The 26,602-nt window shown below is 39.0% G+C and overlaps 1 protein-coding gene across 4 annotated transcripts in view; it reads right to left on the bottom strand.

Annotated features, from left to right (window-relative positions):
• ELOVL6 (ELOVL fatty acid elongase 6) overlaps nt 1-26,602 on the bottom strand; it is a 137,033-nt gene that overhangs the window by 88,011 nt on the left and 22,420 nt on the right. The window lies entirely within an intron of this gene.

The raw sequence follows: 26,602 nt of genomic DNA, 5'->3' as shown, positions 1-26,602 counted from the left end.
AGTGGGTTTCTTAAAGCAGTGATCACGGAGACTGCACGTTCACAGACTGAGATGTACCCATTCAGAAAATTTAGCTCAACATATTGTCTCATAGGATTCTAGATATTTGAAATTCCAAGTGTTATTTTGGTCTCAATTTTCTATATAAGTATCTCAAATTCCCATTTCACTTTTTGACAGGTCATGAATGCCCTCAGATGTTTCCTCTGGAGCTAGGAATCCTGCATTAGGAATAGACACATAGCTATAATACCTTGAGTTTCATATATAAGTTCAATCGGTTGTAAAGTTAAAGGCTGTGCTGATAGTTCTGGGTAGAATTCCCACAACAATAGGTTTGTCTTTAATAAAATGTTTGCTTTATACTGAGTGCCTTATTGAAGACATTAGGAATGTGCAAGTGAAATAGGAGGAAGGAAGCCGGGCACAACCTTTAAAAGAACGACATAGCAACTGAGGATACGACATAAACTGGTTAGAACCGATTATGTCCAAGATTCAACTTCCAGTAGACCTTGAACCTCACTATACACTCATAATACATTAGCATGCTAAATGACACACCCACAGGCACCATGACAGCTCCAAGTTTGACCATAAAATGTCAAAAAGTAGGCAGTGGCCCAATTCCTGGAAATCTCCACCTCTTCCCTAAAATTGTTGGAATAATCCTCCCATTCATTAGCCTATCAAATTAACCAGCCCATAGTTCGAGGCCTCTCACCTTCTGAGATGGCCCACACTCCGTCTGTGAAATGTGTTTCTCCCAGGGCCATTCTGGAATGTGTATCTCTCTAAATAAACACTTCTTACCTATCACTTTGTCTCTCACTGAGTTCTTTCCACAAGGAGACATAAAGAACCTAAGCTTCATTAAGTCTTGAGATCAGGTGTGTGATCTCAATGAAAAGACGGTGGGTTCAAGGCCCAGTCTGAGTTATGTGGCTTCATAGGTAGTAATAAGGAAAGTTTGTCCTGCCATAAACAAAGCTAGGACTGATTACGTATGCCATTGACTGACAGATACACTCACTTAAATTAAGAGCAATCATTACTTCCTCAAACTGAATGAAAGACTGGAGATGCAGTCTTACCCATCAGTTTGCAGCTTGGCACGCGGGATCTTAGTTCCCCGACCTTGGACACCAGGGAGACCAGGGATCAAACCTGTGACCCTTGCAGTGGAAGCACAGGGTATTAAACACTGGACCACCAGGGAGGTCCTGTGAAGATTTCCTTATTTCCCCAGAGTAACTAATTCTGCAGGATCTGCCAGCTACCTCTAATTACACCAGCTTCACCCAATAATCACACCGAACTCTACTCTCTGAATAGCATTCTTTTATCCTCTGACTAGCTGACTAAAGGTAAACTGTACTTTTCGGAGTTTCTTATCACCTTTGTGTTTCAGTTTCTCAAATGTTAGTTCATTTGTAAAACTGCTGTTTGAGGCTAAATTAACAAAATTAGCAGCTGAATAACGACCACACCCTGCCTACCTATACCCTAATAGAGAGCACAGAGATAAGCTGGGAGGGGATGGTAAAGAAAAGTTGGGAAGGGAGAAGAAACAGAAGTCTGAAAAGAACACCTTATCAGAGAAACATCCAGTCTTCCGGGATTGTCATTTAAAGAGCTGTGGAACTCACATAAATGCAGAATTACACCCTTTCTTCCTTCTTGGCTGGAAGGCCAAGAGCCCCGCGGTAAAAAGCACCCAGGTCAAAGTTTGGCAGGGAAAATAGTACCTTTGGAAATTTTATGGTCTGGCTTTAAATATAGGTCAAGAAATATAATAAAACTAATTTCTTTTTGTTTCCTTAGAAGACTGGAAATCAAAAGAACTTTGGGGTTAATATAAGTAAATTTTAGTTCCTTCCAGCACTAGAATTCAGTGATTCCTTGACTCTGAGCCTGGATTAAATCTACCTTGGCCGAGTATAAACCTGGTTTACTGGCTGGTTGCTTTTACTGATTTTGCACTTTACAGCCACTTCCTCTTAAGAAGTTCACCATCGTGACTAATTTCTTTGGGGGGAAGTTGGAAAGCAGAGGGCCAAGTCAATCCGAAATGGAGCAAACAAACTCACCTTCTACTACCTGGTGAGGAGGACACTTCTACTATTGTTACTGAACCAAACTCGGGTCCACTTGCTTGTCTGCAGTAAAAACAATGTACTGGCACTGGGTTGTCGTGAAGGAAAGTGCAGCGTTTACTGTACGGTGCCAGACGAGGAGTCCAGGGAAGCCAGCGCTCGAAAAGCCTGAGCTCCCCGTGGGTTTCAGCAAAGCACTTTTAAAGGCAAGGTGAGGGAGGAGGGTCCCAGGTTAAGCGATCAGCTGCTCTTGCAGTTCTCTGATTGGTTGATGGTGAGGTAACAGGGCGGTGTCACAAGGGTTAACAACATCAATCCTTAGGCGCCAGTAGGTTTAGGGGCTACGTGCTCACGGTCATCAAGTAGTTAATTTCTTTCACTTGGTGGTGGTTTTAGCGTCTGTAAAACAACTCAGGAAGTGTGTATCAGATACTATTATCTAGGTACTTCAGAGAGGAGCCGAAGCAGAGGGTATGGGGCAGGATCTGTCCCAGGAAGGCCCCATAGGGTCCTGCTCGGTTATGCTATGAAGCATTAGCCTCTTCCAAGGTTTTAGAAGATATTTTGACGTTACTGGAGATCTTCTTATATCCATGTCAGTTAAGCATATGACTCTAGTAAGTCTATCTAAATTTAAAAGGCAAAAGCTGATAGTCACTATGAATAGATTTCTCTTATTTATTAATAGGATCTATTTTTAACCATATAATAATAATAATAGTAATGACACCATAAATTTTTTTGGCGCTTTGCAATTCACAAAACACTTTAACTAACATGACATAGATTCCTGGGCAACCCACTCTGAGACAATAACAAATTTGTGGAAACAACTGTTGGCAGTGGGCTCACAGATGCCTGGAATTCCCAGGCAGCCAGCTGCATGTGTTCCCCATTTCATTAATTTCAAAATAACAAGACCATGCAGATTCATTTATATATTATGGCAGGTTTTAACTGTATGTCACGTATCATCTACTTTGTTCCTATGAGACAAAACGATTGCCTTTTACAGGTAAGAAAATGGAGGCTCTTCAAGGCTCTTAAGAAAAGAAGTTACTAATAAATGACTAAAAAATAGCAGACCTATGATTAGAGTGAGTCCAATTCTTTCCTCCATCCCACAGCTTCTGCCAAGTCATTATAGAAATGCACGGAGAGATTCTTATCCCTTGTTGCTTGGGTTTCTCAAGAGTGGTAACCCATTTTAGTAACACAGCATGCTCTGTAATTTACTACTGACAAAGCCACTACCAGAAATTTACTAGTAACTTTCAACTTGGTAAAACATGACTAATAAAAAGCAATCAAAGAGCAGCCTTCTCTTTCTTTACAGCCACATGGTTGCAAAGCAAGCTAGTTACATGTTTGTGGATTTGTGCCAATGATATATACAGCTCATTAATTCCACAAACACTTATTGGGCACCTATTATCTACCAGCCCCTATGTGAAGTGCTGGGTGCACAGTACTGAAAAAGATGGGCACCACCACGAGCCTCACAGAGCTTGTTCTGTTGAATTGGGGAGAGATGGATGCTAATCCACAGATAAACAAAAATAACCCACTATGGTGTGAATTGAAAGAAAACAACAGAATACTGGGAGAGACAATGTTTGGGGGCGGGAAGCTCTTCTAGATGGAGAATGAGAATATCTCAGTAGAGCTGGCACATCAGTTGGGATCATAAAAATGGGGAAGAGCTGGCCTTTGAGAAGCATGGAAGGACGTTCCAGGGAGAAGGAAATGCATACTGGAAAGTCTGAAAACTGGAGTTTAGCTCGTGTAAGCAGCTGAGAAACGGTCATTGCGTGGGTAGGACCGGGGGGGGGGGGGGGGGGAAGGTTTGAGATAAGGAGGGGGTCCTACACTACTCTTCAGTCCTTTACACTGCCTCGAGGCACCTGATCCCAACCATCTGTCTTCAATCAACTACACTTAAACAGCTGCCTTGTAATCCAGAAACTATCACAGATTAAGCAGATAAAGCTAAAAACAGAATAATATCAATAGATTACCTAAACCAAGGATGCAAGTTTCCATCTTTTTAATGAAGGTTTGCATCAAGTTAAATCATTAATTATAGATACTGATATAGATACACATCTCTAGTATTCTAGAAAAAAGCATTATCTCTCAAGGTGAGAGGGTAGGGAAACCTTAACTTGTAAATTTTAAGGGAAAAAAGTGAGATTATGGGACTTCTTTTTGTGTGGGTTTTTTTTTTTTTTTTTGCGTTACGCGGGCCTCTCACTGTTGTGGCCTCTCCCGTTGTGGCGCACAGGCTCCGGACGCGCAGGCTCAGCGGCCATGGCTCACAGGCCCAGCTGCTCCGCGGCATGTGGGATCTTCACGGACCGGGGCACGAACCCGTGTACCCTGCATCGGCAGGCGGACGCTCAACCACTGCGCCACCAGGGAGGCACAGTGTGTATTTTTTAAATTAAGAAAATAAACAACAAAATGAAAAAACCTTTTTGTTTTTATGAAAGCCTGGTTTTAAGAATTTAGCTCGTTAAATTTAGGAAGCTTAAAAAAAAAAATCAAATTCAAGACTGTTCTCTGGACCTGAGCCTAATGCATTTTCATTTGAATGAGAACTGAATATACATTTTTATTCCCTTGGGGCTCTGGGCTGTCAATATTTTACTTTTCAGAGATGGGCAGACATCTATAGATAATCATGGTGACCTTGGGTAACATTTTCCCTTATTTAAATCTGTCTTCTTTCCAAAGTATTTTTTGCCTGTTAAACATGATTTTTGGGGGGGGTGGGGGGCGGGACGGTGCGGCTCACAGATACGTTTTTAGAAAACAACGATGCACATGAAATTTTTCCTTTTGCACTGATGCATCTGGACCTTTTATATGTCTACTCTTTTGTCTCTTTTTGGAAGTGATTTGGAAGCAAAGAAGAGAATGGCTATACAGTTGACCCAACTCTTTCTATTAACGGAGTGTTTTAACTTAGGATTTTTAAGTGGAAATGAACTTTGTTTGTCTAAGATTTTTTTCAGCTTCTTTAAATCTGGCCCCCTTCCCTAGTCACCTTCGGCTAAACCTGTCATTCGGCAGGTAACAGTCTCTAACATAACTGCAACAATCTCTACTGTGGCTGAATTTTCATAGCAAAGAATCTCAGGAGTTACCAATTGGTTACAAACTGTTCTGTCATACCTAAGTGTTTGATAGGGCTTTGTCCTGTCCCTTCCCTTCTGTGACGGAATACCTTACATAACCGGCCCCGTCATGTTAAGCACCCTTGGGGGTTGGTTCAGGATGTTTTCGACACCCCCATTTGCTTGGTATCCCTGTACTCCTAGCATGTGGTAATTATCTGTGACTCCCCTAGTCCCTGGCGGCCATAGATGGAGCTGACTCACTCGCTCTTTCACTCAGTGAGTGCTTTCCCCACGTCCTTAATTCCCCATGCCACTTTGGGGATAGGGCTAGCATGTTTCTATAAGCCCTAAACTTGATTTTGCATTTCACAGAAAGGTGGAGAAGTTGGGTTTCCCCCGCCCCGCCCCCTTTTCCTTTCCACAGGAAGATAAAGCCAGAGGAAGCCTGTACTGTACTTTCTGCAGTTACAATGATCAGCTGCTTCCCATTCCCTACTTCTAAGTTTTTGTGCACTCAAGTATCAACTCCCAACCAATCTCCACCACTTACTCTGCTAAAGAGAACAAACGTTGACTCTGAGGATCTCGTTCTTTTCAAGTTTTTTTCGATCATCTTTTGCCTTCAATTCTGAGCACCTTTTACTTGCAACCAAGAGATAATATTTGTGTGTGTGTGAATTCTTAAGGTTATCAACAGATACTCAAAGTCTTAGCAATGTCTGAATGACACCGAGCATGTTCGTATTGCCCAAGTACCTTCAGTGACTACTTGTTATTTGCAACCAAGGGTAATATTTTTAATGAATATCTTAAAGTCTTCAAGAAGTACCTAAGGTTTAAAAAACCACGAATAATACTGTGCACAAAGATCACCTCTTAGACGACCAAAAAAATACCACAGTAAACTCTTCCAGAGTGACTTGTTTTTCTCATGTTTCTTAGGTAACCTCTTTTATTATGAGCTTAACAACTAGCAGGTAAAGGGACATTTAACAAAAACTTATAGAGAGTGTATAACAGCAATATCCTGCTCTTGGCCCCAAGAAGAAGGCAAAGCCTTAGGCCCTTTTTCTGCAAGTGGTTTTCAACCAGTTGAAGAGCTTACAATTTAGACTGAACAAAATATTGACTTAAATAAGTTCTGTTATCCCAAAATTTACACTCTTAAGATGTTTGCTTTTTTTACAGCTCACCACCGCTCTTGAAATTTCTCATTCACTCATTCTCATACCTCTTGGTTCTGAAAAACTCAGTCCATGGGAACTGATTCACCATGAGGCATGAATGAATGACCGACAGTTCTCATTTTTAATTCTTACTTCAAAAACAATTTTTTAAAATAATTTTGTTTTATTTGGCTGCACCGCGGGGCACGTGGGATCTTTTAGTTCCCTGACCAGGGATTGAACCTGTGTACCTTGTGTTGGGAGTGCGGAGTCTTAACCGCTGGACCGCCAGGGAAGTCCCTCATTTTTCATTCTTGAAAGCTGCATGGTTCTAAGCCCTGGGGGCCTATTAGAATCACCTAGAGAGCTTTAAAAAACACAGTATTTGAGAACCGCCTCCTAGAGAATCTGATTTGTCTGGCGTAAGGGACATCGGTATTTTGAAAAAGCTGCCCAGGTAACTCTGATATTCAGCCCCAGCACATATGAAGGATACTCACAATGCACCTGAAGAATACAACAGAAACAGCGTGTCCCTGGGACCACCTACTCAGAAGAGAGTCTATCAGATGATCAGAAGGAGGGCGGTGGAGGGAGTGGAAGATCCGAAGAAGCTACAGATGACTGATAATGACCCACGTGGAGGGGACTGGCCCTTACCTGGAGGGCCACTCCGATCCTTGCAGAAGTATTTGAATTCTACTAGTATAGTATTAACTCAGGTTTTATTAGTCTAAAAGAACCTTGTGATGCTTTGGAATTTCAGGCAAAAATCTTTACAAATATGAGAGACTCAGCTGGTGTGGGAGACTATACATTGAAACAGAATGACTAGCATATATTTAGATAGCATAGTCCGGCTATCACTGAGTGAAATGTGCTCCCACCTTATCATATTGATGTTATCATATCAGTTTACAGATGAGGAAATGGGCTTGGAGCTCAGAAGACCAAAGTAAATTGTAGCAGATGGTGCTGGAATTTGTCACATGCTTCACTGTTGAGTTACCCTCTTCTTACTATTTCCCAGGCCTGTGTTTAACAGCATTGGAACTAGACTTCAAAAATCAAAATGCTTCTGATGCCCACGTGTATGTTTTAAGAGTATTAACTGCATTCCTTATTTTATACTCCTGGTAAAAATGTCTGTGTTTTTTTGTTTTTTCTTTTTAACAAAGTCCTCTGTCACGCACACTGTGAGAATACAGCAGTCTCCCCTTATCTGCGGTTTCACATTACATGGTTTCAGTTAACTGTGGTCAAAATATGGTTTTTCACAAAAATATTATGTAGAAAATTCCAGAACTAGACAATTCAGAAGTTTTAAGTTGTGTGCACCATTCTGGTTCATGTGACGGCATTTCAGTGCCATCCTGGTCCACCCTGCTCTGAATCCCCAGCATCCACTTGATTCGCCCCTGACATCCAACATCAAGGTCATGGCTCCAGGGTCCAGGGTCACCCGGGGCAGACACTCCTCCTCCTGACCTACTGACAGAAGGTCAACACTGTAGTAGCCCAGGGCTACCTCGCAATGCCTATATCATTCACTTCACTCCATGTCATCAAGCAGGCATTTTATCGTCTCACACCACCACAAGGGTGAGCACAGTACATTAAGATGTTTGTGAGAGAGAGACCACATTCACATAACGTCTGCTACAGTATATTGTTATAACTGTTCTATTTTGTTATTAGTCATTCCTGTAACTCTCTTAGTGTGCCTAATTTAGAAATTAAACTCTATCATAGGTATGTGTGTATAAGAAAAAACAGAGTATATATAGAGTTTGGTACTTTGTGCATTTTCAGGCATCTACTTGGAGTCTTGGAACCTCTCCCCTGCAGATGAGGTGGGACCACTGTAATTTTCCCACAAATGTGGCAGCTGTGATTGACATTCCATTTCCCTCGAGAACTGGAACTTGAAAATGCATAAGACACGTGAGTGGGTGGTCTGATGTCTGACTGCTGGCCCATCTCCAGCTGCAGAAACGTCATTCATTTCTGGGATCTTTGCAGTCCAAGAACTTCATCCTGGACATCCTGCCTTCACTAACTGTTAGTAATGTCTTGGGTTATAGGAATCTGCCTGACCTGTTAAACAGGATTTAACAGGGTTAATCTTGCTCCCATTCTAACTAGAATTTATGAACATTGCTTACATTCCCATCTATGCCTGTCTAAACTGTGGAATTACTGTCATTTGATGTAATCAGTCTACTCATTTGGTCTGCCTAAGGAATTTTTGGACATATAGTTAAATGAGTTAATAACCAGGGAGTTCAAATCTCCAACAATAAGAATGAACACTTGCTCTCTTTATAATCAAACTGGTCCTTCCTCCTTCACGCAGAACAGCATTTTTCTCACTCATAATGAACAGGTAAAAGACATAATTACTGACTTCTAGTTAATTCCTTTGCTATTTTTTTTTGAAGATTTTTTTTTGTTGTTGTGGACCATTTTTAAAGTCTTTATTGAATTTATTACAATGTTGCTTCTGTTTTATGTTTGGTTTTTGGCCACAAGGCATGTGGGATCTTAGCTCCCCGAGTAGGGATCAAACCTGCACCTGCTACACTGGAAGGCAAAGTCTCAACCACCGGACCGCCAGGGAAGTCCCTAATTCCTTTACATATCAGTTGACTGGGAGCTTTTTGGTTGTGTAGCCACTTTTTCCAGTTATCACCAATACTACAGCATACGAATTCTTCAATATAACTCATCTTTAAATTGCGGTTTTATCTTTTGAAAAGGTTATTAATTATACCAATGCTAAATCTTCTAAAAAATATTATCAATATTATGACTTGCTGATTCTCCTTCATACACATTCCCCTCCTCCTACACAGAATGGCTTATCCCTTTGTCAAGTTCCTAGACCCTTAAATCTACCAGTTAAAAGCTAATTAATAACCTATCTCTGTACTATGTACCTAGCAAGTCAATAGTTATTTTAGGCTGGACCATAGTATTGTGTGAGGAATATCAAACTCCTAATCCCAGGATCTGATGAGGATACATCATTAAAAAACAAAACTAACAACCTCATTTGACATTGCTAGACATGGCATATCTCATCAATGTCAGCTCAAATAAATAGAAGTGAGATTTACATGCAAACTAGACTCCAGTGCTGTTTTTCATTTATCTTTACAGTAAAATATTTTCTATAAATAGAATACATTATGCAGTATATTATATTAATTACTAATTACTTCATTAGTTCAATTATTCTTTAATGGCAGTCCTGAATCTGTGGATAAGGTCAAAAAATTTAACGCTCTGATTTCATATTTTGCCTTTATCGAGTAAATTCAAACCAAGTTCAGAAGAAAGGGGCTAGGTTGTCTAGAAATAACCCATCCCAAGAAATCTCAGCCATTTCGTAGGCTGACTAAGAGCTTTGCTACTCAAAGGGCAGTGACAACCAGCATCCCCAGAGCCATCTAAGATTAAGAATCTATATTTCTACAGACTGACTTCCTGAAAAAGGTTCACTTTGATCAGGATTCCTGAGGCGATTTGGATGCACATTAAAGTTGGAACAACACTGTATTAGAAAATTTAGTTTTCCACCAAGAAAACAACAACAGGAACATAAGGTAAATGACTTTCATAGCACAGGAAGAGTGGTCTTGAAATAAATCTGTCAAGAGACTGACATAGCAACTTCAAAGCAAAAAGATACTTAATCTGTCATATAGGGGCATTCTCCATGATCTGCTGGATACTAATAGTAATACACAGCATGTCAGTTTCTATTACAGGTGAAATAACCCACAAAACGAGGTAGTTCCCTGCATTTTGATTCCAGCCCAATCCATAATCCCTATGGATTATTTACAAGAAACGGAGAGCCACAGGGAGTAGTTATGGATATTTCAGATACTGGAAAGGCAGTCTTCCACTGTAAATCAATAAACTTGGCACGGTGCTTACAGCATATACCTACAATATTTTACTGGCTTTAAAATCATACATACTTAGTCTATTTCCAATTTTTTGATGATGAACATGAACATTTTATATTAATACCCTTTTTTCCCCAAGAAAACCGTATTAACCATCAGTGGGGTGATGAGCCCCTTAGGGTACAGATGACTTAAGAGGTCCTTCCTCAGGAGTCAGCTGTGGCACGGCTCTCTCCAACCTTCCACCGTTCCTAATCTGCAGAAAGGATCTTAATGACATATAATGAGCCAGGATGGATGCAGTTAGTGTCACCCCACTTGGTTGTTGCCCAGGAGTGACCATCGCCAACAAAAACACAATTTGCAGCTAAGTATTTAAACAGATTCTCCTTGCTTTGAAGAACTGAACTAATTCCAAATGGAACAACAGCAATCACTACAAAGAGGACGTCTGCCAAGAAATACATCGGTAAAAGATGGAAATTCCAGCACTTCAAAAGAGCTAATTTTAGAAGACAGAACCCATCAATTGTTGAAACCTTTCTTATCTTGTCATCAGGCAGCCGCCTCTCCTTTTGGTCTAACTTGCTCTGTCACTTTCAACACAAGCTCCCAGGAGTGTGTTAAAATCCTCATCCTAGAAGGCTGGGGTTCATGCCAGCTGCAGGAGGAATTTGGTTGCGTTGTGGCGGGGAGGGTGTCAAGGTGGAGGGGAAAGATGTGATTGGGCAGCAGACCAGGCAGACAGAACAGGAAAGGGACAGAAGAAAGCTGTGCAGGGTGGTTCCAACTAGGCTCCAGTGCTGTTTTCCATTTATCTTTACAACACATTTTTTCTATAAATATATATTACATTATCCTATTCTATATTATATTATTTATACACAAGATATAATACAAGTCTCCCAATTACTTCATTAGTTCAATTATTCTTTAATGGTACTCCTGAATCTGTGGATAAGGTCACAAAATGTCACGCTCTGATTTCACGTTTTGTATTTATAGAGTAAATGCAAACCAGGTTCAGAAGGAAAGAGTTCTGTTTAGACCTAGGTAGAGAAATAATCCATCCCCCCACATAAAGAGGGAACAAAGAGGGAAAACAAAACCGATCAAGAAAGGATCGTTTCCCAGCTACTCATTACCTACGCCCACTCTGCAAGGTGAGAAACTCAAATGGACAGGATATCCAGGTAGAGGGAATCCTGGCCGGCAGCCACCTACTCAGACACTCATGAGAAAGACGTCACCAAGACCATTCCCAAGCTGAGCAGTTTACCATAGTAAAGGCTTCTGATTTGGTTCTAGAAAAGAGGTGAATCAGTCTATCCACGTCTGTGATCACAAATCAGGACAAAGATGAAATAGAAAAAGACAACTACTAGAAACAGAAAAAGATTCTGGAATAAAACAGATATGGGTTTGAGTTCTATCTGGAGCACCTTCTGCTATTTCCCTGTTAAAGTATCTTCCTAAGACTAGACATTTACCTGCCTGCATAGAAAAATTTCCACTTAGAAAAGACCTGTTATAAGCAGAAAAAACATGTTATAAGCATCCCCAAATTGATAAATGAATGTGTTCCCTATAGATTTTAGAGAGTTTAATACCTTCCTAATCATATTCTTAGTTGAATTCTTACTTTTTTCTTTAAACCAAGCACATAATGAAGCAAGTGAACAATTGTGTAGTTAAAAAGTAAAAATCTGAGTGGAAACTGTTTCTTCTTTTCTGCATTATATTCCATACACTTCCAAAATAACCCTGAATATGCATGCATTCAAATTCATACAACATTCTCATTGCCTGAATTGCCAAACTTAAACATAGAGGCAGCAAAAATTAAACTCATAAATTTTGTGTTCTTTGCTTATATAGATTGATCTAGATTTGTTTTTGATGATTCTCCATAAATATCCAAACATACTGGCAATTTCCATATTAATGTATGTCACTATATTGTCTGGCAAAAGGAAATCTCTTACTCGTCACCCATCAATAGCCAATTTCTAAAACTGATGATTTCTGAACAATAAGGAAAGTTAAGCAAGTATTTTCAAAAGTCCTCCAATTTGTATTTTAAAAAGCTAAAAAATGTTTAAAAAATTTAAAAAGCAGAATGCTTAAAACATTCTTGACATGATTTAAATGATTTTAGATACTAATTCACTGTATGATCCTTCCATTCCTATACTTTAATCTTATTATTTGGTAATAATATATATTGATAATTTAAAAATAAATCTTTAAAATAAAACTAAAATTCTTAGCTGAATTTCTGTACCTCTTATAAGTTCCACATGAAAGAGATTTTGAGGCCTTCTAATACTATTATTATAGTAATGAGTCACCAATGAGACCAGTATTTGGGTGTGAATGATAAGACAGGTGCTTGGGTGTGTCAGAAGATTTATATGTAATTATTTACCAAAAGGTTTTACTAATTAGAGCAATAATGAGATTTGAAATGCTTTCCCGTCCCTAAGAGCCAGTGCTCTTGGGCCATAAAGAAGTCTAGAAGGCAATCTAGTGTCATAATTAAGAGGAGAGACTTTGGAATGAGAGATCCTGGACTTAATACTTGCTTCTGCCACTTAGCAGCTGTACAGTTTTTGGCAAATTACTCAATCTCTTAGTTTCTCAGTTTCCTCATCAGTAAAAAGGAAATAATGAGCCCTTAGCTGCCTAGGAGTATTGTGAAGATTAACTTAATGGCTTGTGCTGGATGCATTTAGTAATCAGCAAATAAATATTAATCTTATTAGAGAAGTTGTAGCAGTCAGCAATAAGAAGTCATTACCTGAAAATATGAACATCTCTAAATTCTAAACTGTATAGAAATCCTAGGGGTAAAAGGGAGGTTCATCTAATAACTGATTACAGTAAAATGAATATTCACATGAGAAGTATTCGATTCTGAATAGTGCACTCTTATTGATTTGGTTCTTGGCACTCCAACACCCCCCAAAAAATATTTTTACAGCTTCATACTCTTTGGATTGTTATAATAAGAAACAGTTGTCCTTAGAGACTACCGAAAGGTCACATCTTACATCATCCCATTCCCGGTTATGGACCTTTCTCTTTGCAGATCTTTAACTGAAGATACCATCAAAGAGGAAACTGCTGAGAAAAAAACTCATCTGTCACAATGGAATCTCATCAGTTATTTCCCTGGCATTATTTTACAGCTGCTATTGTCTCACTATTATGGTTATAAAACCTTTACCTGCCTAAACCTTTCCTCTCTACCACCTGGTTCAGGATCTCCCTTGTCTAGAAAAGAGCAGGATTCTCTCCAGCACAGAAAAATAATTAATTCAGTGAAAATACAGATAGTGCCACGTTTGGCCTTTCTTCCAGGCAGTGAGTGATTCCTGACACCAGCTTCTCAAATTCTGAATATGTTTGAACCTATGAAACATCTGGAGATCTTCTTAAAATGCAGGTTTTGATTCACTGGGTCTGGGGTGGGGCCTGAGATGCTGCATTTCTAGCAAGCTCCCCAGGGATGCGGCTGGTCCACACACAGAGCAAACTTAGAATTAGTGATGATTATGACAACTAGGTCACTATAGTGTGTGTGTGTGTGTGTGTGTGTGTGTGTGTGTGTGTGTGTTAGATGGCTAAAAATATTTCAGAAATTTTTAGATGAAGGAGGGGGAAGCACTCACTGCACTGTCCTAGAAACCTTATTTCAAAATGAACACTTGGTTCTTCCAAAATTTGCTTTTTCAAATTGGCAAAGACAGTTTTTTATCTCTTAAAACAGGCTCTCAAACCTATGTGACCCCTCCATAAATAAAGACACTGGCCTGTGAGAGAGCAGGGAGGACACAGTAGTTGATGAATAACTTCTCTGATATACCCTTGGTCACTTTTTTATGTCATGAGCTTGTGTCTTTTAGGCGGCCAGGGCACACTGACAGATACAAAGAAAATTACAAACGGAATCTATGTTAGGAAAATTTCCTGGTGTCATGCATAAGACTTTTCATATTTAATAATAATAATAGTAAACTATAATTATGGTACATTTGTGGAAACGATACCATTCTGTACAAAGTAGATGGCTGGTGTCACTTCTGAGACCTTATTTAAGACCTTACTTAATCTCTTACACAAAATATTTACCTTTGAAACAGAATGACAGCATTTACCACCTGCCTATCTCTCTTGAATGCTTTAAACCTTAAGAGAGAGTGGGATAATTTAATAGATAGTTATTAGACAGTGGGATGAAGTTTAACTGATGATGGAACTCAATTGTTGATGTAAAATCCAGAAGAATGGTTGGGTGAATGGTTCCATATAAAGGAAATAAAGTGTAATAAATGCTTCTTTAGGATTTATAAGCTGTTGACACATTTTATCCTCCATGTAAATCTCTTTCTTCAACGAAGACAGTTTTCTTTTTGATGTTTTGGAAATTACACTTTTAAATCTTATGCTTTCATGTAGAAAAGGAAGTGAAAAGTATTATACACTTGAAAAATTTAAGGATGATTTTACAGATTTAAACAAAACTAACAGATCTTTGTTTAAAATGGGATCCACCGAACTTTCCAGGGCCATTCCTGAAATAACTCTAGAGATGGAATAATGGGCTGTTTCTTACTTTGTAGTTTCTTAATGCAAAGTAAGCAGCTTTACAGGGCTTAGCTGTCTCCACTGACCTAACAGCATTCTTTACTTCATTTGCAATGAAACAGAAATAGTTTTTTCTCCAACCATGATTTAATACCAAGGCACAGTCCTTTGTCTATTAAAAATACTGATTCCTCTTTTATTTAGAAAAGTTAAGAAATGTAAAAAGTCCCAGGCGTTGTGTCATCAATATTGATTTCTTAATGTCAAGTTTAACATTTGATTTGCCTCTCTCTCCAGTTATTTTTTTAGGCTATCTCTGTCATCAGACGCAAACTCTGCCTGAATTTCTTACCAGCTGCCAACTTCTGTCTTGTACTGTCACCATGGGATGGAGTAGAGCACTTGGTCCTCCACGGAAATAAAAAGGAAGCAGCAATGTAATGACCAAGACAGAGACTCCTATGCTATGCTGTTCTCCAACTATGAAACTCCGTCTCATATTTGTAATTACCTTGGAGGAGAAATGCAATTCTGGCTGCTGTAAGGCCAAAAATGTGGTAGAAGTAGAAACGACAAACGCCTTCCAGAAAGAGAGGGCTGAGTCAAAATCCTACCCTTTTGACAGTTACTAATTCTGTGCCTGAGCCCCAGCTTCCCTATCTGTAAAATGGAGAATATCCTCCTTGCAGCATTTTTTTGAGAATTAAATGAGTAATACATTTTAAGCACGATAGGCACTTAATTTATAAAACCCAACAAATTTTAGCAAATTTGGGGCACAACTGCTAACATATTTTAAGAATTCCTTGAAAATATAATTTTAAAGTATATATTGACCATGTTTACCTAGACGAAAACTTTTACTTCTTAGAGTTTTCAGATGTTAAATTATTATAATTGCTTGTTTAGAACTAAAGCATAATCCTAATTATTAATGACTTTGTGGTTTTAGAAATCCTCTTACATTTAGTTACACATATTTATTAGCGTGTTAATAGTAATGACATATCATTTAAAAAGTTATTTAAAAATACAGGCACCAGAAATGATTAGCTCTGGGACCTGAGAGTATAGGAAACTTTCCTATCTGTAATAAAAAATATGTGTTTATAATAGAGGGAAAAATAAAACAAGAAAAATGATAACTCTAAAATCTACTGAAATTATTTAAATGCATTTTATTACAAATTGGATAATATTTTATGAAATCAAAATTTTAAAACTCATACAAGTATCAGGACTTAACTACGCTATAGACATTTGTTGGAATATTTAACTTGACTCTAACACAATTTCATTCTTTTCAGACAGCAAGAGAGACCCATGTTGTCCTGGCTCATGTACTCATATCTATACCCAGAGATTGCTCAATACACCATTGGTAGAATGGCTACATTTTCCAGGTAGATTTTAAAGAATCAGAATCAACTGGGCAGATAAACAGACCCAATGTCTCTAATATCTTCCTAAATCAGAGGTTCTCATTACCTCCTCTCCAGGGTAAGATTTGAAAACTCCCAAGCTCCACATCCAGAGATGCTAAGGTGATTTTGCACGGGTGACAGTAAAAGCCTCCCAGGTGATGACAACGTAGGAAGTGCAAGTCATGTTCAGAACCAACTATGCTAAATAACGAGAATGGCTACAAAGCAGTGCAGGAATAGTAAAGCACACAAGCATTAAAAAAGACATTGAACAAATGTTCTCTTAAGAATAGTGCCTTAGTGGGCATACTTCCAAATATGCCTGCTGTCTTCTCTTTAAATATCTACTGAATAAGGCTCAAAAAAAGGATAGAACAAGAAGAGGTAGACCAAAAAAACCCCAGAACCTACTGGAAAAGGAAGATTCCATCTGAGCCACCTTGAAATGCAAGAGACGGGTAGTTGTTACTGAACCTGCCACAGTTGGTAAAATCTAAGTATTGGGGACGTTAAAATGTTTTCTAGAGTGGTGGAGGGGAAGAGGATTAGGTAACAGGTGACCTGGGATCAAGACGTGATTCTCCCTGAACGAGAGAACTACGCAGAGGGTGTAATGAAAGTAAGGGCTTTTCTAAGACACTTCCATGCCTGACTGTGCTCTGTCTAAAATCTTACGAATGTTCATGAACAGAAATAAAAGGGCTCCATGTGTGATGAATTACATACTTTGTTCTCAGCAAAGAAAGGACAGGAGAATTGAATTCGTTTCTCTAAGCAGTTAGTTTTGTACTTCCTTGGTTAATTAAATAAATTTTACTAATAAATGTCTGCCTTGGAACAAAATGTATCATGAAACAGCATCCACACCAAAAGCACAAAATTATTCCTCAAAAAAAATCTTTCATATGGTAGCCCGTGGCTGGATATTTGTGGCTATAGGGAGCCACGGCCAAACTGGTAGAAGGTGCCCTTTCCTCACTCACTCAGCTGATTTAACAACCTATGCAAACTGGCTAGTCATCATGTGGACCCGTTTTTGGAAGATCTGGAGAGGGGGGCGGTCCAAGAGTAAAAAGCCAGGGCCTCCTTGGTTTCCTTGCAGCAAGGCCAAAGCCCCGGAGAAGTTAGAGGTTCATGAGAGAAAGGCTCAAGCATTTCATTTACCCCGACACCAACCTCACTTGTTCCCTCAAGTTACTGCTGGAAGCATAATAGGAAAATCATTTGGAATATGCAATGTGAAGTAAAAAGAGCCATATGCCACATAACATTACACAGTATTGGTGGGGGTGACCGAATAATCTGTAATATATTTCTTAAAGATATTTTATCTTTCTTTAGAAAGAAACCCAACGGCAATTCACTAAACATTTACTGAGTGCCCACTACCTCAAGGAATTATGTAACTGCTGTGGAAGGTATAAAAACACCCTCACGGGGTTACACATGTTGAATTAGCCTAACCGACACTTTGTTTCATTCTATTAAGTACATTTTTTAAAAGAAAGGAAGTGGGAAATATATGTTCATGAAGTTAAGACGTGAACCAGAGATCAGTGCTTAATATTTTGACATCTAATTGAAAATTCTTTTCTAGGAAAAGGAAGAATTAAACAAACACATATAAATAGTAATTAAATACTCAGTTACTTTATTTATAAATACAAAGATAATCCAAAGTTCATGGATGTAGTACCCTGAAAACTAAGTTTGCCAAGTCAGTTAATTATGCTTTAATACACAGCTTAAGAAACTCATTACATTACTTTCTTGTACTTATTTACAGTTTAGTGCATTTATTAACATATATATTACTTACGAAAATCCAATCATAGTGTACATTCCTATTTTACTTTATATTATATAAGGGCACATCTTTCCATGTCAGTACATATTCATCCATCTCCACAGAAATAGTTGTCAGACCACATAATGACCGTTGTATAGATGGTCCATAATTTAAGTAACCCAATTTGAATACCACAAAAATTTTAATAAAACGTGATGTAATTTATTTTTTGCCACCTATGGGATCAACCTACACATTTTCTCCAATTGCGATCTGTTTACTGAGATAGAAACACAGCTCTGATGAAGAAAAACTCCCCGCCTATTAACATCTTTCTGGATCCCTGGAGCACCATTCATCAAGAACCAGGACAAAAAAGTTTAGCAACCATTCTCCAGTTAGTGATCAAGAAGTTGGATAATGCACTAAGTTACACAGCCAGCCATGACTCACAAAGTCTTAGCCTCAGTTCTAATGCTTAACTTACTCTGCAGTTGCTTTATTTTATCTATTCTATTCACTTCCGTACTTACTTTGTGATTTGAACAGTTTTTTCTCTCCTTTGTCTGTAAAATGGAGGCAATAATATACCTGCCAGAATGACAGTAGTATTGGAATATTGAACACTTTATTTAAAAATTATTTTCCTTTATTCATTTAGTCAGCAAACTTTCATGGAGTGCCGACCACGTGCCAAGGTACCAGAGCATACCCAGGGGAACAAGACAGGCAAATCTATTGTCATGGGATTTATAATACACGGGAACTACCAGTCAATAATATATATGAAGGCAATTTTAAAAACTGATTAAATTATTGTGCTTCATCATATGAAAAAAGATAAATGTTTTTCAATTTAAATGAGATTTAAATTTTTACTATAAAAATAAGAAATACCCAGGGTTAAAAAAAAAAAGAGAAAGTCAAGTAATACAGAAAGGGTGCAAAATGAAAGCCAAGTCTCCTCCCCTTTCCCAGACTGACTCCCAATTCCATTCCTCAGATTTTTATGCATATTTGTGTGTATCAATACATGCATAAGTACTTTTTAAAAAATCATATTTTTAATACTATTGTGCCTCTTGATGTTTTTCACCTACAGCAATGTATCTCTGAGATCTTTTCACATCAGCAGGAGTCTCCATCTCAGTTTTTTTAACAGTTCATAGAGAATGAAAAATTACCCTCAAAAATGACTCCAAAAAGTTCAGGAATTTCTATCCTTCTACCAACATATTTCCCCACACTCTCTAGCATTGAAAGTGTGCAAAAACTTTAATCTCTCATAACCTAAAAGATGAAAGTGGTATCTCATTGCTGTTTTCTACTTTCTTCAGTTTTGAGTTCATTTAAGCCCTTTTTCACGTCTCCTGAAAGAAATGGTTAAGACACATTTCCTTTGCTGTAAACTTTCTATTTATGTTCTTTATCTACCTTATTACTGAGTTATTTATCTTGCTTATTGATTTGTAAGACTTCTTTTACAATGAGAGAAATGAGTACCTAAATCAAACACTGAAATAAAATTTAAGTCCTTTTTTTAAACAATACAGTGAGGGTTGGTTTACCACTTTGTTCCACTTATTAAATACACACACACACACACACACACACAGGCATGCACTATTAAATACGATGACTTTTATCACTTTAACAGTGTGTCTGGTGGATCTTCCCATCATAGCACTTGGAGCTTGACCTCATTCTTTCTGCAGTTCTGTAATATTCCATGGCTTCAATGTGCCGTACTTCATTATACCAGTTCTCTATTGGAAAACATTTAGATTGCCTTCAATTATTTGCTATTAAAAACAATGCTGCAAAGAACATTCCTGCACCTGCATCTTTTTGTACACATATGTAAAGGGGGAAATTCCAGTCATGGGCAAAATGTATGTATGTTGAAAAGTCTTGATGGCTGTTGCCTAAAGTTCTCCAAGATGGTAGCCATTGATTGTCCCACCAATAGTACATATGACTGTCTATTTTCCCATACCCTCAACACACTGATAGTGATCAAATTTTAAAATCTAGCTCCTTCTCGACTCTTTGCCTGGAGTCTTCTCCTTTTACTCGTCCCCTCACTCATCTACTCCTGCCATCCTGGCCCCTTAACAGATATGCTACTTTCCTGCCAGATAGAGCCTCTTCTTGGGCCCTTTCCTCATCCCAGCATTTCAGAACCTGCATAGCTCACCCTCATTATCTTCTAGTCTTTACTCAAATGTTATCTTTCCTAACATCCCTGCCAAACCAGACCTTCCAGCTGTCCCCAGTTCTGTCCTGGCCTTCCTGCTTTGCTTTTCGCCATAGCATGTATCACCATCAGGCATACTAGATAAACCAGAAATATACATGGTTAACTTATTTACTATCTATCTCTTACTACTAAAATATAAACTTCATGAAGGCAAGGATTAAAAATGTTATCTTATTAAAGAGTTGTCATAGCTATGCCATTTTACTAGCTTTAATGCACATCAACTTCATGGTAGTGAAGCTTCAGATAGTTTAAATTTATTCAAATTATCCACTCTAGGCTGTTGTAACAATAAAATACTAAAAGCATGCATGTCGCCCATATGTTGCTACAATGTGTGCTGATTTTTGGAAACATGTTATTTTTTGTAGAAAGTGTAACCAGAATGGGGAATAACAAATGGCTTGATGTGAAATACCTAGTACAGTCACGTGCCAAATTAAGAGGTTAGGAAATCGGTGCACAGCGAGGGAAGGAATGTGAATATCTCACACACTGACCCCTTTGAGGTTTTAACTTGCTTTTCTATTCAGTAGGTTCTCAAGGCTTATTGGAAAACTTAAAGATGGTTCCCCTGACACAGGAGATTGGTATTAAAATACAATTCAAGTCATTACAACCAACAAAGAATGCTGCTATGTGAAAGAATGCCATCCCCTCTTACAATGGTGGTAGCAGCGTATAAGGTACACCACCATGGAGGGCAATTTGACAATATCTATCAGCATTTCCATTGCAGTTTGATCCATGTATATCCTACAGATATACAGTATCTCTAATAATAAAGGATTGGAAACAACACAAATGCCCATGTAATGAAATGATATGCAGCTTCAACAGTAACAAAACAGAAGCTCCTTTTCCACTGAAATAAAAACAATATATGTATATGTGTATAAAATATGTTTAAATTGTAGCATTAAGTGAAGAAATTGAGATACAGAACATTATGTATTAGATACATTTGTGTATCTACAATTAGAAAATAGAATATTTTTGCAGATTCTGTATTTGCAAATTCTTCTCCTCACTAAAATTTATTGCTACCCCCCAAATCAACACTTGCAGCGCTTTCAGGATCAATTGTGGACAGTGACTCAAAATGTTTGTGCATTGTACCAGGCTTGACTGAAAGGCAAATCTTATCATCAATTAGTATAAAATGCTATAAAGATGATAATACAAGTCACAGCTAACTTTATTATGAGAAAATCTGCCAGAGCTAAATAGGAGTTTAGGGGTTTTAAATGCAAATATCAAATGGAAGAATTAGAGGGTTTAAAGGCAAAGATCAAAACCATTTCAAGGGCTTCCCTGGTGGCGCAGTGGTAGAGAGTCGGCCTGGCGATGCAGGGGACACGGGTTCGTGCCCCGGTCCGGGAAGATCCCACGTGCCGCGAAGCGGCTGGGCCCGTGAGCCATGGCCGCTGAGCCGGCGCGTCCGGAGCCTGTGCTCCACGACGGGAGAGGCCACAGCGGTGAGAGGCCAGCGTACCAAAAAAAAAAAAAAAAAATTTCAAAAAACTGTAAAGTATTTATGAAGGTGGTAGTATCAAGTGGGGCTTTCTGGGTAAGTTTTCAAAGCAGGGAAAGGGGATAGATATTCCAGGTGACAAAAATAAAAGGAAAAGGATGGTATGGAGATGCATGGGAAATAAGAAATTCTTCCGTTTGCCATGGTCATAAGCTATCCATAGAAAAAAGGGAGAACTAACTATAAGACAGGAATGGTGAGTTGAGGTCATACTGCAAAGAATCTTGCATATCAGGTTGGGAAATTTGAGTCAATGGATAGGCAACTTTGGGAGCAATGGAAAGGTTTTATGCAGAGTTGCGAAACAATGTTTCTGAACGCTTCCTGACAAGTTAAAAAGAATTGTTGGATTAGGAACGCTTGTTTGGTGGAGAGCCAGGCAAAAATAAAACTGTGGCTCACAGACAAGCCAGTAAAAGCTACCTTTTATGGAGGGCTTATAAAATGCTAGACGTTTGTTAAGCAATTTACACATCTTACCTTGTTTAATTCTGGCCAGAACCCAATTTGATGACCTCAATTTCACACTGAGAAATGAAGGCCCAGGGAGGTTAATGAATGTGCCCAAGTTCAGCAAACCATGAAGTGTCAAAGGTGGATCTGGAACTCTGTGTGCCTGCATCCACAGGATAGGCTATATGCTAGGCCATGAAACAACCTTCAAAATACTTTAAACGATTGAAACTATACAGGGTGTATTCTCTACCACAAAGGAATGAAATTAGAATGAAATAACAGGTCCCAGGCTTTCATATGCTGCTTCTTTAGTGACACATTCAGGGAAAGGAAAGTTGAGGCCATGGTTTTAAAAAGGGAAAAGGAAAATTGTACTTCTATCATGGGTATTATGACCCAAACACTTTTAGATAATTCCACTATCACAAGTCTGCCATAGAGATGCCACGAAGATTTGCTGAAAGGCAGAAAACAGGATGGAAGGTAGGCAGGTAGGCTGCTCATTTCTGATGAAAGGAAGGATTTCCAAAAATTAATGCAGTGTGTGGCCTTTCTGTGCATTTAATTTTTATAATGTTTATCCTAATCATGGCAAATATATAAACTTGTGCAGCAGGTTTGACCTTTATTCTGCAAAAAGAGAACTGGCTTCTAACTAGTTGGACAAGCAATACAGATTGTTTGCTTGGTGTCTGCAAACAAAAAGAAATTCAAAATGGCAGCCCTCTCCAACATCCTCTCAGGGGAAAGTGGATGTGAAAGAAGAGTGTGATGAAAACACCAGGGAACCTGTTTTAGCTACACCATATGATACTGTCATTTCATAGGTCAAAATACTTAAGGATTGGCAACTGCATATAGCTCATCCTAAGTATTACTTGGGTTTGTGAAAGAAGATGGCACTTCCACCATTATGTTCCTATCTGATTTGCATGGGATTTTTTCCTGCCTACTGGAGCTACTCCAATTTCTGAGGCTGGCTTCCAAGCTGCCAATCTACCCGCATGTATCCAACCTCATTCCCCACAACCTCAAGTCAACCTCAGTCAGGCAGGGCTGCGTCTCCTCTCGGCTACAGATGCTTATCAAATCCCACATTTTAATATCACTGCAAGAAACAGAGTAGGTAGGAATGAGCTCGGCTTGCCCAGCGCACAGAGTCATGGAAGGGCCATGCTTTAGATGTTCTCCTTCACATGTAGGGGTGTGGTGGGTCAGGAGCATGGGTTCCGGTCTCGGGAGCCGGGCATGCTCAAGTTCGAATCCCAAGTCAGTCAATCACTCGCTGTGGGGCAGAGGTGAGCTAATCACCTCTTTGTGACTCAGTTTCCTCAACTATAAAATAACAATTATAATGCATTCCCGTCAGGATTATCAGGGGGATTTATGAAATAAGTTATGTGGAGGTTGCCAGTAATACCTGCTTCAAAAAAACACAAACATTTACCCACACATTGGAGAGAAGCCAGGATGAATTTCTGAGGACAGTCAGCCCTACCTTGTCCACCTGCACCCTTTAGCGCACCAGGGCAGGTGGAAAGGAGGGGTGGTCTTCTCTAAGCAAGATGACCGATTAGGCTTCTCTCCCTTCCGAACAAAGTATCAACCAGTGATCCGGCTTTCAATACCTCTGGCCACCTCCCCTGTCAGTGACACAGAGCCCCAGCACTCCTGGGATAGCTTATCAACAAAGCCTGGCTCAGAGCCCATCTTTAGGGAAGATACTGTCATGTCAGCATTATCCATTTCCCTGGGGACTGAATTCTAGCCTGCTATCTGGTGAGATTAGGAAGTGGCTTGGGCCACATGAATCTGGCCCCTGGGCTGGAGTGTTCTTTGACATTACATCACTGACTTTCTTCTAAAGATTGCTCTAGGTCTTTGGTCTAGGACCTTGGTCTGTCCTTACCTTACTGCCAGAAAAATCATCTAACTCTCCTGAGCGATAATTAGACGGCCAGATGCCTGCCTTTCTTTACAGATAACAAAAACTCTCTTAAATTCTTGTGTTTCTGCTTTTGTCCTGGCTAACAGAGAGCAGCTGAACACTGCCTCTTAATCTCAGCCCTCTGTACAGTCATGGCTTGCATATCAGAGAACATGCAGTTTTCTCATTACCACCTTAAAAGTAAACCCCCAGTTCTCCTTTTTGTCAATCCAACTATAATGAAAGCTCTCAAGGTCCCTGCCTTGAGAGACTCTTAATGGAGTCTTTCTAAACATGCCACTACAGTGAATTTCTTTTCTCGTTTGCTGTAATTCCTATATTCCAGCACTTGAATATCTGCTCTGCTGCATGGCACCTACCTGTATTTTGCATGGACATTTGCCTTCCTGAATGGACTGTAATTCAAACAGATTGAGATATTTACAGAGGGTCTGTCTAACACTCATAGGACATTGCCTTCTTCTCTGTCTTCTGGCCTCTCTCCTGCATGTCATGCATACTCTGATCTTCTAGTAATTACCAGCTGGTTTGACCAAAGAACACACTGATCAGCCTGGATGTGCACAGCTGAACACCAAGGCACCTGGAAGTCTCTCCACTAGCAAAGTATTAGGTACAATGAGACACTCTTTTGGTTTCCTGGAGTAAAAACTCAATCCTCTCTTCAAAACACAACCATGATTAGAATTTTGGTACACACACAGTTAAAACTGTACTAACTGTATATATGTGTGTATGTATGTGTGTATACAATGTGTGTGTTTTACAAACTGGCCAGACTGTTTTGTAGGCAAGTATTTTTTCCCTGTAGCAATATATCATGTACATTTTATGTCAAGATATATTCCTCAGTAATGTAATTTTAATGGGTATGTAAGTGTCTACTAAAGGTTTTTCTGGTTTTTTTTGGGGGGAGGGGCAGGTAGAGGACCTTTCCATCATACTATTCTTGAAAAGTGATCTCTGTCAAGCACATACAAGTAGCTCACTGACATCATTTTTTTTTCTTAATATATACATAGAGTTCTTATTTTCTTAGCGGCAGAAGAACAGAATGCCTACTTCAATGTTTAAGGCTGTTTTAATGGTTTGTATAAAACTTATCGAGGCCTTTAGGTGCTGACAAATATCAGGCCAATTAAGGAAGTTCTTTCTTGTATTTTTGGTACAAAATTCTAAATTTAGTGCTTGATTCCAATTGGAAAGTCCAGTTGGGGAGTGTTTATTAAGATTAATGTTTTAGTAGAAATTTTGCCTTCGTATCACTATATGACTAGAGCCCAGAATATAAGTGAACATAGATTACTGAAAAAAAAAAAAAATTAAAACTCTTCAAAAGTGAATCAGTACTTTATATCTGTATTTTTAGCTCATTAGGTGAGCATTATATTGCTGTAAATTATTGGAATAAAAGTCCAATCCAACAGATACAATCACAATTGTTTCAAAAACTGCTATTTCATACAGTATATTCCCATTGATCTGGGCCTTCCTTAACAAAATGAAGCCCACCCTGCCACCCATCCCTACCCTTTTAAAATATTTTCTTTGGAAATGGTTTCTGTGATTTTCCCAATAAGTGCGGAGGTTGCAGGCCAAAGTGGGGGACGGAGTACAGCCTAGTGGGTGGAGCCAGACTGCCCGGCTGTGAACCCGTCTCTAACGATGACCAGCTATAGCTGTAGGACTGTTTGCGAGTTACTCATCCTCTCTGTGCCTGAGGTTCTTCAGCTGCAAAACAGGCCCCGTTACAAACTGTATTTTGTAAAATGGAGGGTTAAGTGAGTCAATGTTCATAAAGTCCATCTTAGGCCCAGGATAGGCTCTCAATAACTGTTAGCTAACTGTTAGTTCTCTCTGGATTCTCCCTCAGAAAACCACAACAGTTTTGGGGTTTTTTTTCCTTTAATTATCTCCTTTAATAAAATTTTAAATCTCCAGCTTTAAAGGCATGCTTTGTGATGTAAATCTGAAAAGACAAGTTCTCTGTTATGTACGAAGAGACTTGCCTTCTCAGCATTCTGTGAAAAAGTATTTTCACTGCTAAGGATAGGTGAGTGCTGCCATTATAAATTAGGGTTATCCAGGACAGTATGAACACTTGAACTTTGGATGTTACTTCCTACAGCGGAATACAGTTGATCCTCATTGTTGCAAATTCATCTACTCATTAAAATTTATTTCTCACCCCCAAATCTAAACACACAGTGCTTCCATGGTCATTCATGGTCATTCCCAGAGTGGTGTTTAATTTGAGTTGCCCGATGCTTGCATTCCAGGCTGAGGTCAAACAAGGCAAC

The sequence above is a fragment of the Pseudorca crassidens genome, chromosome 4 (assembly GCF_039906515.1).
Source record: "Pseudorca crassidens isolate mPseCra1 chromosome 4, mPseCra1.hap1, whole genome shotgun sequence".
NCBI classification, from domain to species: domain Eukaryota; kingdom Metazoa; phylum Chordata; class Mammalia; order Artiodactyla; family Delphinidae; genus Pseudorca; species Pseudorca crassidens.
This window is presented reverse-complemented; position numbering and strand designations above follow the sequence as displayed.